Source organism: Melanerpes formicivorus, unplaced genomic scaffold (genome assembly GCF_026170545.1).
Source record: "Melanerpes formicivorus ecotype bairdi unplaced genomic scaffold, bMelFor1.0.p_v2 SCAF_110, whole genome shotgun sequence".
Lineage (NCBI taxonomy): Eukaryota > Metazoa > Chordata > Aves > Piciformes > Picidae > Melanerpes > Melanerpes formicivorus.
In genome coordinates, this window is record NW_027142462.1 from 1,146,521 (window position 1) to 1,162,756 (window position 16,236).

General features: G+C 37.9%; 1 protein-coding gene across 1 annotated transcript in view; it reads left to right on the plus strand.

The window, feature by feature from the left end:
• GPC6 (glypican 6) overlaps positions 1-16,236 on the plus strand; it is an 842,052-nt gene that overhangs the window by 601,113 nt on the left and 224,703 nt on the right. The window lies entirely within an intron of this gene.

Genomic DNA, 16,236 nt, shown 5'->3' on the forward strand with positions numbered 1-16,236 from the left:
AGCCAAGAATTAGAAGAGGAAAACAGATACATAAAGAATTAAGCAGTTTTCCCATAGTGTATATCCTTCCCTTTTCTACATTAGAAAATGTGCATTGGTATCCATTGTCTGATGAAATTTTCTGTTATCATCAAAACTGAAAATTATGAGCTTTTGAGCTGCAAATTTAAGATGTACAGCAGTTCTGAACTTCTTTGGTGTTCTGCTTCAAATATTTGGCAAGTATTTCTGTACGATGGTAGATGCTATGGAACTGAGCCCAAGATACTAAGGAACAACAATCACTTGACATGCTGTATGGCGATTATTTCTAGTTATATTCTCATCACATCAGTTTTGATTTAGGACCTCATTAAATATTAATCTGAATTAATTTGCTCTTAAGTTTCCACCTAGTTTAAGTAATGAGTGGACTTTTTTCTTTATGTGTTTCAATTAGCTGCTATACATTTATCTATGCAAATAAATTTCATTGCAAATGGATGTTTTGTGAAGTACTTAGAACAAGTATTTAAAGCTGTATTAGGATCCTAAAGAGGCTGTGGCAATCTTAATTAGTTTTATAGACTAAATCCAATTATTCCTTATTGGAAGCCATGCTGTGTAATTCCAGGGCTTGCTCTTGATAAAGAGTCTACTTCACTCTTGCAAAAGAGAAAACATTGTTAAGAAGTTACCAAAATATTCTTTAAAGAACTGGAGAACTGTTTGCATGAGTATGATGCTTGTCATTTTGACAAAATGCCAAGGACCTCCAGGACTGAAAATCATAAACTATTACACTTTGAAAAGAAAAGCCAGGGACCTAACACTAAAGACACACCTTATATCCCACACAGACCAGCCGACAGCAGCAGCACACACTCTCCAGCATATCATCTTTCTGGCTGCTTAAGTAGTGTTTTCTCTGCACTTGAAACCTAATCCCAGGTGATCTCCCATATGGATGACTGCCTGATGAGCAACACTAGGGGCTGGGTGTAAAACTCACTGAGGGTAGGAAGAGGTAAGAATTAGTATCAATTCCTGTCATCTGTTGGGTAGAAAAAACAGTGGTTTACACAAATGTTTGCAGTTCTTATGAAGAAGTTATGACTACCTGTAATTTAACAAAGGTCCTATCAGCCTTGTTGTCCCTGGGTAGCTGGAATTCAATCTTTTGCTATTCAAATACTAATTAAAATAAAAAGTCTTCCACTGATTCAAGTGATAATAATTTTACTATATCTCTTTATAGGGCTGAATGTCTTAACATTTAATTACTGTTAACAAGACCTTTATGGGCAGAATAGAAAATTTCATGTACTGTAATAGTATTAGCATATTAAAAGTAATTGTCAGGTAGCCCTCTAAGGATTACTGCTCCTGACTGAAACCTCTTCAGCTTTTTCTTCATTGTCATTTAAACTTCATTAAGTACAGTTCATTCCTTTTACTCCTTTCTATTGCAGCCTTTCAGTCAAACTTGTGTAAGCAAATAGTTCATTTTACTTGGTCAATAGAATCACAGAATCACAGAATGTTAGGGGTTAGAAGGGATCTTGAGAGATCATCTAGTCCAACCCCTCTGCCAGAGCAGGATCACCTGTACCAGGTCACACAGGAACTCATCCAGGCAGGTCTTGAGTATCTCTGGAGAAGGAGACTCCACAACCCCCCTGGGCAGCCTGTTCCAGTGTTCTGTCACCCTCACAGTGAAATAATTCTTCCTCCTGTTTCCATGGAACTTCCTATGCCTCAACTTCCACCCATTGCCCCTTGTCCTTTCATTGGGCATTGCCAAGAAGAGCCTGGCTCCATCCTCTTGGCACTCATCCTTTACATATTTATAAACATTAATGAGGTCACCCCTTAGTCTCCTCTTCTCCAAGCTAGAGACCCAGCTCCTTCAGTCTGTCCTTGTAAGGAAGATGTTCCACTCCCTTAATCATTTTCGTGGCTCTGCGCTGGACTCTCTCAAGCAGTTTCCTCTCCTTCTTGAACTGAGGAGCCCAGAACTGGATACAGTATTCTAGAAGTGGACTCACCAGGGCGGAATAGAAATTTCATCTGATTGCATTCTGCTTTGGGATGGTCTGAAAGAAACTACACGAATAGTTGTTCTATGTAGAATTGAAAAATTTAGAAACAATTATATCTTCTTTTTAATTTTTTTTCCTAGGTTGTTCATATTTAAGCAGTGCGAATTTAATATTCTTTCAAATTTCTAACGTTTTACTTGTGTTTTTGAAGGGCAGTCCTGATTATTGTAAGGAAGCAATTTTTTACAAAGTAATTTTTAAGGTTATTAAGCATGACTAAAGTTGATGGTCTGCAGTATCAAGGCTCCTGTTATTAAGTGAACACAGTTTTACCTTCTAGAAATAGTGTAGTAGTGAATTTTATGGCTTCTCAGGTTAAAACTGCAAAAACAGGATGAAAAATTGTTTTCGCACACACAGTGTTTAATACTCCCCATACACCATTATCATTAAGAAGCTTCTGACAACTGGACAAAACCAAAACACTGATAGTGCTGAACTTTGTAGCAAGAGCTTACTTTTCACTTGTCCTGTTACTAGTTAGGATTAACATCTAAATGTGTTTTTTCAGTGTTTAAATTGGCAGTTCTACTAAGGTTTGGATAAAAACCAGGTGATGTGTAGCTGCTTTGCTATTATTTCTTTGTCAGGCTATAATGTGTAGGTAACCTTGACCTCACTATGCTAAAAGCATAGCGACTCACACATTCAGATGGCACAACACATACTGGTTTAGGACAATGAAATATACACATCTATTTTACATCTGATTTGATTTGTACAGTTTGTGATGATTGTTAAGGAAGCCATGAATGCTTTGCTTTCAAATGATGGCAGCTTTGGATCATAAGGTCATGTTTGTATCAGGGAAACATTCATATGGGGCAGTGATGATGGATCAACCTGCAAAAGCATTGCGTGCACAGACAAAAGGTCTTGGCTTTGGTGTCATAAAAAGAAAGCACAAGCTGGTGCAACACATGCCATAACTTGGAAAAAAAAATGAAGCTTCCCTTTCATCACCTCGGTCTTACGAATTTGTTATTTAAGTTTATTGTAGTTCATTCTTTTTGCAGAGAAGGCTTTTTTTCTGCAATTATATTTGACATTGTATATCTTTGCTTGTAGAGATGAACCATTTTTTAGTCCATGTGTATATATTTGATTGTACAAGGGGCACCAGCTCATTATTTTTTCCCTCTCTTATTTAAACTTTTAAAAATGTGTCAGCTTGAGTAAGCATGGCAATGACCTTGATGGATAAAACAAGTATCTTGATTACATTGCAAAAGTCCTATTCTGATACAATTGATCACCATGAAAACACTAATTTTTTTTACATGGAGAAGATGGAGATTATTATTTTACATGACATGCCATTAAGACAGCACAAGTCCACTTCCCTGTGTACGTGCTGATGGCTGTGGTTCAGCCAGGCACTCATGAACACCAGAAGAACTTTTTCTGACAAGCCAGAGTTGGCACCTCAGCCTTGACATGTACACCACAGTGGATGTGGCATTCCACCTTTTCAGCATCTTCACTGGACTTGGTGAAAGTGCACAAAGGAATTATCCATTTGAAACTAACAATTTGGATTCACTCCAGCTTTTTCACCTAAACTAAGGACACTAATCATATACGTGATATGATTCACTGGACCATAGCCCAACAGTCTTAGTATTGGAAATATTGAAAGCCTTTGTAAGATTCACTACATCTCCTTTTTCAGCACAGTGAGTAAAACTCAGCAAGGTGGTGTTTTTATCTACAAACAGAACACGTACAGCTTCCCTTACCATGACATTAAAGAAATAATGTCCCAAAATTCCCAAATATGGCACAGTCATATTTGCTTCATCTCTCTCACAACAGCAGGAAAGGTGATATTTTCCTATGGGGATCATTCTGGAAATGTCCTTATCTCTGAGCTTCTTTTAGGACCTACCAAGAAATTTTGCTAGGAGAAAATATTAATGATTGGTGGTTAAAACCTCAAGGGACTTGAAAACTGTAATAACACATATATATTTATATATTTTATATTTAATATTTTGGGAAGTGATATCTTCAGATGCTGCTGTAATTTATTTACAAAGTATATTTACAGGTTCCATTATTCAGTTGTGAGTATTACATACCACATATGAAGGCACTTAAACTATTTAGCCACAAATCTGAGAACTTCCAATATAGCAATTCAAATTGGAAATATAGATGCCGTGATCTGCAGTTTCCCACAAGGGGGATTCTGTAGCCCATGAGCTTGCTCCTTTATCCAGTATCTTCCCAGATACTGTAATTATAATTCAAGTGGCTCTTACCTTGGAGCAGGCTAAAGGGCCTCTCTCTCTCTCGTGCACTCCATGGCAGGGCTCTCGGGATATTGGTTTCCTTGGTTCAGGTGCAAGGCCCAGGTGCAGTTTTCCTGCTAGGGTAGACTCTTCAGCTGCAACTCCAGCAAGCATTTGGCTCTCATTGCTTTCTTGATGAGAATAAGGCAAATTGCCTACTATCTTAGCTGGTTTAAATACTATCCGAAGACAATTAATGCCCTTTTGTAACAGAGAAACCTAGTAGCTGAACCTATAACATGGGGCATATCCAAACATGGCCTGGTGCACACACAGTTCATAGTTTCATAGTTTCATAGTTTCATAGTTTCATTCAGGGTTGGAAGAGACCACAAGGATCATCTAGTTCCACCCCCCCTGACATGGGCAGGGACACCCCACACTAGATCAGGCTGGACAGAGCCTCATCCAGCCTGCTCTTAAACACCCCCAGGGACAGGGCCTCGACCACCTCCCTGGACAACACATTCCAGGGTCTCACCACTCTCATGGTGAAGAACCTCCTCCTCACATCTAGCCTGAATCTCCCCACCTCCAGCTTCATTCCATTCCCCCTAGTTCTATCACTACACAGTTCACAGGTGTGTTACAAGGTTAAATACATATGCTACATGTTTGCTTGGATCATCTGGACCCCAGGAAGTGTCCAGGTTTGCACATTCACAGATGCTTAACCTGTTGTCTGGGTTAGGGTATGTTTTGGGGCTTGTCCTTTCAGGACAAAAACCACCAGTGTATTGTAATGGTCTCCTGAATGAGCACAGAAAAAGCAAGGAGCAAACAAATGTGTAATTATAAATGCTTCAGAGTACTATCATCTGCTGTAAATAGGTAGAGAGAAGCAGAGGACTGGCTGTGTTTTAAATGTGGGCATGGTTACTGAATGACATTAAAAACATTCAAGGCCAATGCATTATTGGAGATGAGAATGTTTTCTTTTTAGCTCATAGACATCCTATTTGTAATTGATTCATAGACTGGCGGTGAAGAAGGGATGAACCAGAAGACACTATTATAATAACAAAGTCATTTCCATTACAAAAGTATCTTTCTAAATTATCTCAGAGACAGAGTTAACAGTGTATTAGTAAAATCTGTAAGTGTCATAGCCTGGAAGAAAGTCTAAAAAATAATTAGAGGGAACAGAAAGATTGAAAACATGGGCAAAAAGTCATTATCTAACTATTCATAAGGAAAATGAGCAATCATACACTCAAAATCAAATTCCCAGGCAAAAAATGTTAAAATTGAAGTTATTTAATGAATAATAGAAAGACATAAAGCAATATTTATATGTATGTGTATAAAGTAATTTTTATATGTACATTTTATGTTTTTATAAATACATTAATGCTAAAAAGAGGGGCAAGAAGGACCTCCACTCCTTATTGGACCTGGAGGGTAACATTGTAACTAAAGGTGAGGAAAAGGATGAGGTTCTAAATACCTTCTTTGCCTCTATTTTCAACAATAAGGCAGGAGGACTCCAGGATAACTGGTCCCCTGAACTGGTTGATGGGGTCAGGGAGCAGCGTGGTACCTCTGAAATCCAGGAGGAATATGTTTGGGACTTGCTGAGCCACTTGGATCCACGCAAGTCCATGGGACCAGATGGGATCCACCCTAGGGTGCTGAGAGAGCTGGCAGATGAGCTGGCCAAGATTCTTTCCATCATTTTCCACCAGTCCTAGCTGACTGGAGGGGTCCCAGATGACTGGAAACTGGCCAATGTGATACTCATCCACAAGAAGGGCCTGGTAGAGGAACCTGGAAACTACAGCCCTGTCAGCCTGACCTCAGTGCCAGGGAAAATTATGGAGCAGATCATCTTGGGGGCAATCACTGCACACCTGAAGGAAGGGATCAAGTCCAATCAACATGGATTTAGGAAGGGCAGATCCTGCCTCTCCAACCTGATCTCCTTCTATGATCAGGTGACCCACCTGGTGGATGTGGGGAAGGCTGTGAGTGTAGTCTACCTGGACTTCAGCAAGGCCTTTGATACTGTTCCCCACCACAAACTCCTGGTGAAGCTGTCAGCCTGTGGCTTGGACAGCAGCACCCTGTGCTGGGATAGGAACTGGCTGGAGGGCCGAGCCCAGAGAGTGGTGGTGAATGGTGCTACATCCAGCTGGCAGGCAGTCACTAGTGGTACCCGCCAGGGATCAGTGTTGGACCCCATCCTGTATAATATCTTCACTGATGATTGGATGAGGGGATTGAGTCAGTCATCAGCAAATTTGCAGATGACACCAAGTTGGGAGCAGGTGTTGATCAGTTAGAGGGTTAAAGGACGCTCCAGAGGGATCTTGACCAGCTGGACAGACGGGCAGAGTCCAACATGATGGCATTCAACAAGTCCAAGTGCCAGGTGCTGCACTTTGGTGACAATAACCCCATGAAGTGCAACAGGCTGAGGACAGAATGGCTGGAGAGCAGCCAAACAGAAAGGGACCTGGGGGTACTGACTGACAGCTAGCTGAACATGAACCAGCAGTGTGCCCAGGTGGCCAAGAAGGCCAATGGCATCCTGGCCTGCATCAAGAATAGTGTGGCCAGCAGGAGCAGGGAAGTCATTGTGCCCCTGTACTCTGCTTTGGTTAGGCCACACCTTGAGTACTGTGTCCAGTTCTGGGCCCCTCAGTTTAGGAAGGATGTTGAGATACTTGAACGTATCCAGAGAAGGGCAATGAGGCTGGTGAGAGGCCTTGAGCACAAGCCCTATGAGGAGAGGCTGAAGGAGCTGGGGTTGTTTAACCTGGAGAAGAGGAGGCTCAGGGGAGACCTTATTGCTGTCTATAACTACCTGAAGGGAGGTTGTAGCCAGGAGGGGGTTGTTCTCTCCTCCCAGGCAACCAGCACCAGAACAAGAGGACACAGCCTCAAGCTGCACCAGAGGAAGTTTAGGCTCGAGGTGAGGAGAAAGTTCTTCACAGAGAGAGTTGTTAGCCATTGGAATGGGCTGCCCAGGGAGGTGGTGGAGTTGCCATCCCTGGAGGTGTTGAAGAGGGGACGTGGCACTTGGTGCCATGGTCTAGTAGTCATGAGGTGTTGGGTGACAGGTTGGACTTGATCATCCTTGAAGTCTTTTCCAACCTTGTTGATTCGATGATTCTATGATTCTATTTATTAAAGAAAAAGGAGCAAACTAAATAAATTCACTAGCTCTGTTCGACTGAAATAAAGTGAAGAGTTAAGTTTCAAGAAAATGGAAAAGGCATTTCATTATTGTCAAAAGTGTGTAAAAAATAGGTTAAAAAATATAATTCAGAGAAAGGAAACTTTGCTTCACACAGTAACTAACATTTCATATCTACCTTTGTACTAGCCTTCCAGTCATGATGAGGAAATAACTTCTTCTTGTAGGAGATAAATGGAGGCAATTTGCACTGAGAAGGAAAATATAGATTCTCAAGAATATGTACTACATGGACAAAGATTTTTGTCTTTAGCCTGAGTAGTTTTCATTGGGAAAAAAAAAAAAAAAAAAAAAAAAAAAAAGTGGCTTTTCAATAAAATGCCTTAAATATATGTTCAGTAAGTTATGATTTTTAAATAGAAAACAACCATCTATCAATGAATTTCTACTTTACAAAGAAGGTTAATCCGCTATTTCTTTTATTTTATGTTTATCATAAAAGACTATCCAGAAACTTCAAAACAGGAAAGATGATTCATTTTGCCATTGCAGAATTCTTTGCTATTTTTTTTCCCTGACAAATGGAGTTGTAAGTTATTTTCAGGTGGTTTCTCCGATAAGCTTACTCACGTGTAATTTCATGCAGTGCAATTCAGACCTAAAGTCCCACTGTGAAAGAGAGATCATCAGCCTGTCTTCTGGACAGAAAGGCAAAACCCTTCAGAATTACTTAGTGTCAGTTGTATTTTCTTTGCAGTGACACATAACTTTTTTTCTGGGAATGGAATATACCTCATGCTTGTTTCCATTCATGGCCAAGAACAGCTAATATAATTTTATCAAAGCTGTTATAAGTATTTAGGGAACAATATGCTTACAAATAGGTGCAATAGTAATATCATGGAGAATTAAGTACTCTGTTTAGGCAAAAAATGAAAGCAGAAGTGAAGGTTTTTATCCTTCTGGAGGCTGATGTGGCTAATCGACTAATTCAACATCCACAATCTAGCTTTTTAATTTAGTTTTCCTCTAAGAACACTTCTTAAGGCAAAACATGATGATGGTAGTGGTCTGATGGATGGAGCTTGACAACTTGTCACCTTCTCTCAGGAGGGCCACCAAACATCCATCAGTTAGTATGAACAGAAGCCTGGAACCCACAGTGATCTCTGTATGTAAAGAACACTTTGCAGGACTGGGGCCATAATATAGTCACTATAGGTTCTGACTCGAGACTGAAAATTAGATAATCTTTCTTACCCAAGACCAAACTGTCAGGAAAATAAGATGTTGATCACTTGATTAGACTGCTAAATGGTCAATGTTTGGGGAATTTTGTCAAGCTGATAGTCCTGTTCTGTTTTTCATTACAGACCAGTCTTTTGTAACTTAAAAAGGGTAAAGAGACATTTCATTCCATGTTATTTTCACCTTGCGACTTTATTTTTAATTATTTTAGTAAACCTCATTACATTGAATTGCTCCATCTTTTATTCTAAAATCTCTGCTTCTAGGGGAAGGGACATGATATCATAGAAACTCAAGGTAGAAGAAAAGAATAAGAATTGGTGGCAGAGGCTTTTCATTTTATATATCTCTATTATTTTGGTTACCATATGGCACATATGAAATTACAAACATGCTCTTGGAGACTAATTGCCTTTCAGCCAGTAGCCTTGTAATGACATAAAACTGCCAAAATTTTGAGAGGAAAAAATTGCTGTCATCCTGATTTTGTTCTCAAACTGTTAATAATATCAGAGCATGTGTTGAGGGAGTTAGAAGAGATCATGCCAGCACTGAATTATGAAATGAAATTTCAGTTCACCAAAACTACATTAATATAAGAGAATTATCTGTTAAAAAAAAAAAAAAATAATTCTTTGAAGCTAAGATAGTTGATTGTTTTGTTTGCATGAGACATTGACAAGAATGAGGAAATCCTATGAAGAGGTACATCAAACAGAGAAGAGACGCTCAGTAGGAGGTATTGTGGCACTAGTGGATGTATTCAAACTGAGAAGACTGCTATTTGGAATAATTTTGTCATTTGGGTTTAATTTGTTTCTACTCAGGAAAACCTTTTTATACAGTTGCTTGAGCTGTTTGACAATAATTCTAAAACTGCTTGTAGCTCAGGGAAATTTCTATATGTTTAATTGCTACCTAGCCAATTTCCTGGTGTCTAATTGGGTCTACTGCTACCTTAAAATATAAGTATGTACAAGACATGCGAAAAAAGCAAGGAAGGAGTTCTCAAAAAAAAAAGTTCAGAAATTTCAGTTCTACTTCTGGGTTTGAAGAAAGCTTTTTAAAGGAGATCACCTTGGCTTCAGGGACTGGGATGGCCAAGAGGAGTGGAGTTCTTTAATTTGGACAAAATATAAAAAAGACATTATAGACAATAACAGATAACTGTAAGCTTGCCTATGCTACACCCAAACTACTCACTCCTACAACTATCTGGCAGTTTCACTTGCTTGCAAGCTACTTTTCCCTTCTTGTGGCATTCCTATGCTATTGTCATTGATCACTTACCTCATATATATGCAGTCACTTCTATTGCTTTCTTTCTTTGTGGTATGACAAATGGTTATATCACTCTCAAACATACTTTAATCTGTGCATTATAGTAATCTCTGTTATATTACAGTTCATTGCTCTCTAAATGCATGAAAGCTTTCAAGGTAGTTGGCTCTATTAAAGGTGTATTTGCCTATTGCACCAGAAATGGTATCCTTACAGGATAAAGCAGGAGATAAGTAGTTACACTGAAATGGTCTTCCTCTATCTCTAACTTTATGTGATACTTCTACTGAATGTTTTCTCAGTTGTCTAGAGTTTCTATGTATTATTCTTACACCTTTAAATAATAGTCCTATTTTAAAATTCTATAGAGCATTATATTTCTTTTTCAAATGGATGAAAATTACTTTTTTCTTTTTTCCTCCACTTCATTTATTTCTCTGTTTTATTATAGAGGCCTGATTTTAAGTCTTAACCCCATATTTAATTTCTGAAATTTGGTCATCTAGTTTTCAGACTATAGACATCAGTATGATTTGTTATATGTTTGATTGCTTAGTAATTGCCCAAAGACTCAACTTTGTTCAGCATTCTTAGGTGGGTTTTTGTTATGATTTGGGCTTTTGTTGTGATTTGGGTTTTTTTTAAACTTTGGCCCACACACCTAGCTGAATTTTTCGCATAAATTAACAGCTGTAATTTTAGGGGTAGCTTGTAATTTATCATCTGTTTCTCTGAATGCCCACCTTGTGCTCACCATTTACAAATGGTAAGCAAAAAAAAGCACAAAACTTGGCATCAAGAATAAAGAAAATCCAATTCAAATTAAATAACACTGGAGGGAAACTGTTATCATGTCAGGAAATTCAAAGAAATGGGACCTGTTAAATGAGATGAACTAAATATATACAGCAGTACTCTACAGACAAAGGTCAAAAATTGCAAATAATTTTTCCTTCTTTGAAATGTAGCTATATTTCACTTCAACAAAGAGATATGCCTTTTTATCTTCTGTATGAGATGTCATATGCATTGTCTAATGTAAATGAAAAATTGTACCATGTGGATTCAAAATTCCTTCCCCTTCCCTACATGACATCCCTTCTGAAATCTAATGTAAATAAATTGTGATCCCAATAAAAAACAGCAATCAGCATAAATTAAAAAACTAGGGGGCAGGGGAAGAGGTATACGCGGTTGGAATTTTTACAAGAAAAGACATCATCCTGACTTTAAGAAACAGTAGCACTGCTTTGTCCAGTATTTGGGATCTACTCCCCCTTTGGCTCAGGTGGAACTTCTAATTCAGTTATTTACCTGTAGAGCTCTTTTTTAACAGCTTAGGCAAATCTCCAAATGGAGGTGAGAGTCTGGCCCTTGAGGCCAGTTGATACCTTCCTGTCAAATTCATACAGGTCAAGATTTCATTCTTACAAGGTGGTTGTTGTTTCTTGTGGCTGTCACCTGTGAGTATGAGCACTTCATGTTGCACATTTAGCAGGCAAATACTGCCAGCAGGGTTGTGGTTAACTTTCAAACCCTGTGTCCTCTTTTGTTACGACTGTTCCTGTTAAGACAGCAAACTGACAGCAAACTATACGATGACTCTGCCACTGGGAGACGTCAGTCAAGGCATATTGCTCTGAGCGTGTCTGGTTCAGTCTCAGTGATCTCCATCAGCACAAATGAAGTATTGACTTGTATTAAGACCCAGCCTCATTTTTTCATTTCACATACGAAAAGTCCAGTCTTATAACTGATAATCTTGTTTGAGCATGGTCATCACATTCATGTCATAAACCTAGAGGGAATCAGACACTGGCAACTGTGTATAAAGTGAGACAGCTGTGCATTCGGAGCTTTTCAATGTCTAGCAGACTTTGCCCTAAGTTTTTTTGTCCTGGGCTTGCAGCTTTTTAAAATCTGCTGCTGTCATGGCTTAGCCTGGTTATACAGCTACTGCATTTTCTTCAGAGGAAAATCTCTCATTAAACAGCTTCCAGGCACTGTAACTGTGTGACGGCTTGCAGGAGGGCTCTAGCTCTTGTAAAGGAACCCAGAGGAAGGTGGTAAGTCCAGCGAAGAGAATGATATATTTGTTTCAATGAACCTAGCCTTCAGGCCACACATCATAAAAGCACATTGCAGAAAGGGATGCTAATTTAAGAGAATAAATCTCCTCTATAAAATTAAAGTTGAATATCATGACATTTGCATAGATTTTTCTATTATGCCTACTTTAATTTACTTTGTGAAAAGTTAGTTTTGCATTACAATGGGAAAATAATAGACTCTAGCACCTATCAGAGGCAGAAGAAATGCATTTACAGGAGACAACAATAAAGATTTGTAAGGAACTGCAGTAACACATTGTATATACATGGCCTTTTTGTAAGTTTGTTGCTTCTTAATGAATAGCAGTCATTAACTCTGTAATATGGCTGGCTTCATGAAGATTTCTAGGAAGACTTGATTCGTTGTTGTGACTTTGTTAATAAGAAATCATAAACCTAAATTAACCAACCAATTTAGATAAGACCATCTGTTGTCTAATAAGATGTGACTGTAATTTGAATAGTGGTTTTGTAATAAGTGTATTATGGGATGAAGGACAAGCAGATATTAGCTTTGTCTCATTAGCTTTTGGGAAAAAAAGTAGTTTGCCAGCATGGAACATGAAATGTTTTATGATTTAAGTCTTAGTTCATCCTGTCTACAAGTAGAATTTCCTGTCTTTACATTCTCTAGTACATAGTAATGTTAAAACCAAAAAGAAAATGGGTATGATGCACCTTTCTGGAGCACTTTTGTAGTCACTCATTGGTGGTAATAAATCTGTTGTGTTGTTGCTTGATTCTCCTTGGTACTGCTGAGTACTCTGCTGTGAAGATGAAATAGCAGGCACTAGGTTGTCAACGTTATGTCAATGTCACCTAGTTTTGCTTTGCTTAGTAGCCCTGTCTGGTAACATCAGCCCTCTAGCTAACATCAGCTAAGTACTGACGGTGTTATGAAAAGGTTCTTTTAGGTTTGGATATTTGGGAATAAGAAATGGACAAGCACATGGAATGCTGACTTGTCAGCTCAAACTCTCCCAACAACTCTTGCAGTTTTTCACGTGGATGTTAAATAATACTGTAGAGTAGATTAAGCTTTACTACTCACTATCATGCTTTTATTAGACCTCTAAAATGGAGTTATATAGAAATATTGTCCAGTTAGGTAAGAAGGATAAATCTTCTGTTGGTCATACAAAACCAGATATTAATCATATAATTGAAGATCAAGATGGGAATAAGTGCAGATTTGTGTGACAGTGACTTTTCTAAAAATACATTTGGAGGAGGAATATTGTGTACTTTTCTTGTTGCATCCTTTTGTGTCTGATTGTCCTTGGATATAGGAAAACAAGCAGATGGTTAACAAATAATATAGTACTATTAATTAGAAATTTGTATTAAAATTTTAAATTATGCTGAATGGAACATAGCCTTTCAAAAACTTGTTCATATGCCCTTAGGACTTTGTGCAATTTGGATTATCCTGGTGAGCTTAGTTCCAATTTGCTTAGTTTTGCAAATTGAAATTTAGAAAATTAAATAAATAGTGAGTATGGGGAAACTCCACAAAATAAAACAGACTGGGGTTTTATGATTAGTATACATTAACTTGTGTGTGATAAGTGTTGAATATCAACACAGCAGTGCATCCTGGAGTGGTGATGGCTACCAATACCTGAGTATCACTAAATTCTTATGTCTTAATAAGTGTTGTTTTTTTCATTTATTTATACTGGAATTTGTACTTCCAAATTGCCTGAAAGGGTCGCACAATATATTACAAGGTAAAATTGCTATGAAAAAAAATCATGAAGGAAGGCTAAACTTTTCCTCCTCAAAACTGAGTTCCTTGCCATAGATATTATGATGTGAAAAATTGCCTCAATACATAATGTACTTCCATGTTTCATAACACATAGATATAGCAATGTAAAACAGCAAATTATACCATTCCTTCAATCTCTTTCTCCCCACTTCATTGGTGATATACTTACAGTCTTAACACCGAGTTTCAGGGACTGATGATGACTCAGAAAATTAAGGCACCTTTTAGGTAAACAGCTGGCTGTCTCATTTTCTAGTCAAAGTCAAAAACCAGTTCAATATCTTGCCCAAAGCAGCTTGGCCAAGTCTAGTCCCAGGATCAATGTGGGTTGTAAAATGTAGGATGTCCTCCATAGAACTCAGACCAAGAGGCTGGTGAGGGCACACTTTGCTCTAAAGACCAGGGTGCTTCTAAGCCTCCAAGAAAGCAAAGAATCTGAAACTAATTTATTAAATAAAAAGACCCAGTACTGACCTTTTTTTTTTTTTTTTCCTGCAGACAGGGAGGATAATGAGTTTTCTGTGAAACTTAATGAAGTATCACTAGAGAAGAAATTACATAATATGAAACCCTTAGAAAGGATTGAAAGAGCATATTTTGTATTTCCAGAACAGTAAAGATTCATTGAGGCTTCTCGTTTCTTAACAAATCCTAAAGTGAAAATGCTGTCTTTCCATAAATCCCAGTATATCAGTCTGGACAGGGATCTGCTTTATTTTTGCATTTGTATGTAAAATAGTATCCACTATTTTTTTCTGAAGCAATTCATTTTTTTAGTAAATCTCTAAAGAGAGGTAAAGAGCAGGAAGCATTTTGTATTTGCAGGAGCTCAAAATTTCAGCTAGCAAATGCAATTTAGGCAGAATGAAAAAGTATTCAAGTAACAGCAGGCAAAAAAAAAAAACCACTTGGAAATAATATTGCAACACTTTAGTCATGTTTGGTTTGCAGTCTTTGTGTTTTTGTATGCTTTTTCTAACACATTTTTGTATTTATGATGAAAATTAAAATGCAGTATTTACTTCCAAGGAATATGCAAGGCTTAATGTAAAAGAAAATTGGTTTTCATCAAAGGCTCAGAAAACTTAAACATGTAACATCCTCCATTATGTTGTGGAAGATATTATTTTTGGCAAGGATTGTTACACCTGTTACGCTTTTTAGAAATGAAACCATGTCTTATGCATGTGGATTCTGCTGAATGTGATTAATCCCAGAAAGCAGCCATTGATGCCTCTGGAGCAGGGAGGGGCAGGGGGAAAGCTTCTATTTTAAAGCCAAGGTTATAGTTAAGGTTAATTCAGGATGTCATGGAAGTGTGACTGTGACAAGATTTAGTGACGATGTAAGAGCAAATTAATGCAAGATCAGTGGCCCGGCTATTGATTCTTATCATGGGATCCTGCTGAAATGAAGTCATTATTTAATTACACTTTTACTTACACTATAAATGGTTCCCAGAATAGACTGCACTCGATTTTGATGTCTGCAGCTCCATCTTCACTTTTCTTTCGTGTGAGTGAGTAAGGAATGGGAATAAGCACTCAAGAAAAATTTCATTTATTATATTTTGCATACTGTCATTTTCCCACAAAAAGCAACCAAGCAATTGTTTCATTTTTCCATCCATAATAGTCTGCGATCTCAAATAATTCTGAGTAGAGGAAACATGCCTTGAAATCTCTGAAGATTTTCAGATCGAAATTCAACAAAGCACTGTTCAAATTGTTTTCTTGCTCTTCTTCAGTGGTTTAAAATTATTTGTTTTACTACCTCTAGAATTAAACTCTAAAGTTACTGTTCATACTAGCAAGTAACTTAAGTGGGACATACAAGTGTGTAAGTACTATACTGGGACTTAAGATACAACAGCAAGAGCTTCACTATAGAAAGCTATTAGTGCAGCATCTATTCTGTTCACTCCTCTGCTATTTTAGAAAGAGAAACAGTTATCTTCTACTTTCTGATTTTTCATTGTAAATGTTTCAGCAGCCTTAGAAGACATAGGTCTTTAAGAACTAGTGTTTTAAGATATTTATTTCTCAAGATACAGTTGGAAACAATATATACTCTTTGCTGAATGCACAGGCACAGAGTAATTGCAATTTTTTTAGGATAGCTTGTAGGACCAAAGTTGTCAGGTTCAGAATCTGTTACAACATCCACCTTTAGACACGCAGGATGCTACCAAGTTAGTAGCATTTCTTATATCCACTGTGAAACTTAGCTTCTCTGTCAGAGGTCTATAGTACTGATAACTTCACAGCGATAACCCTATTGTCTTCTCTGTAGAAAGTGAATGGTATTACTG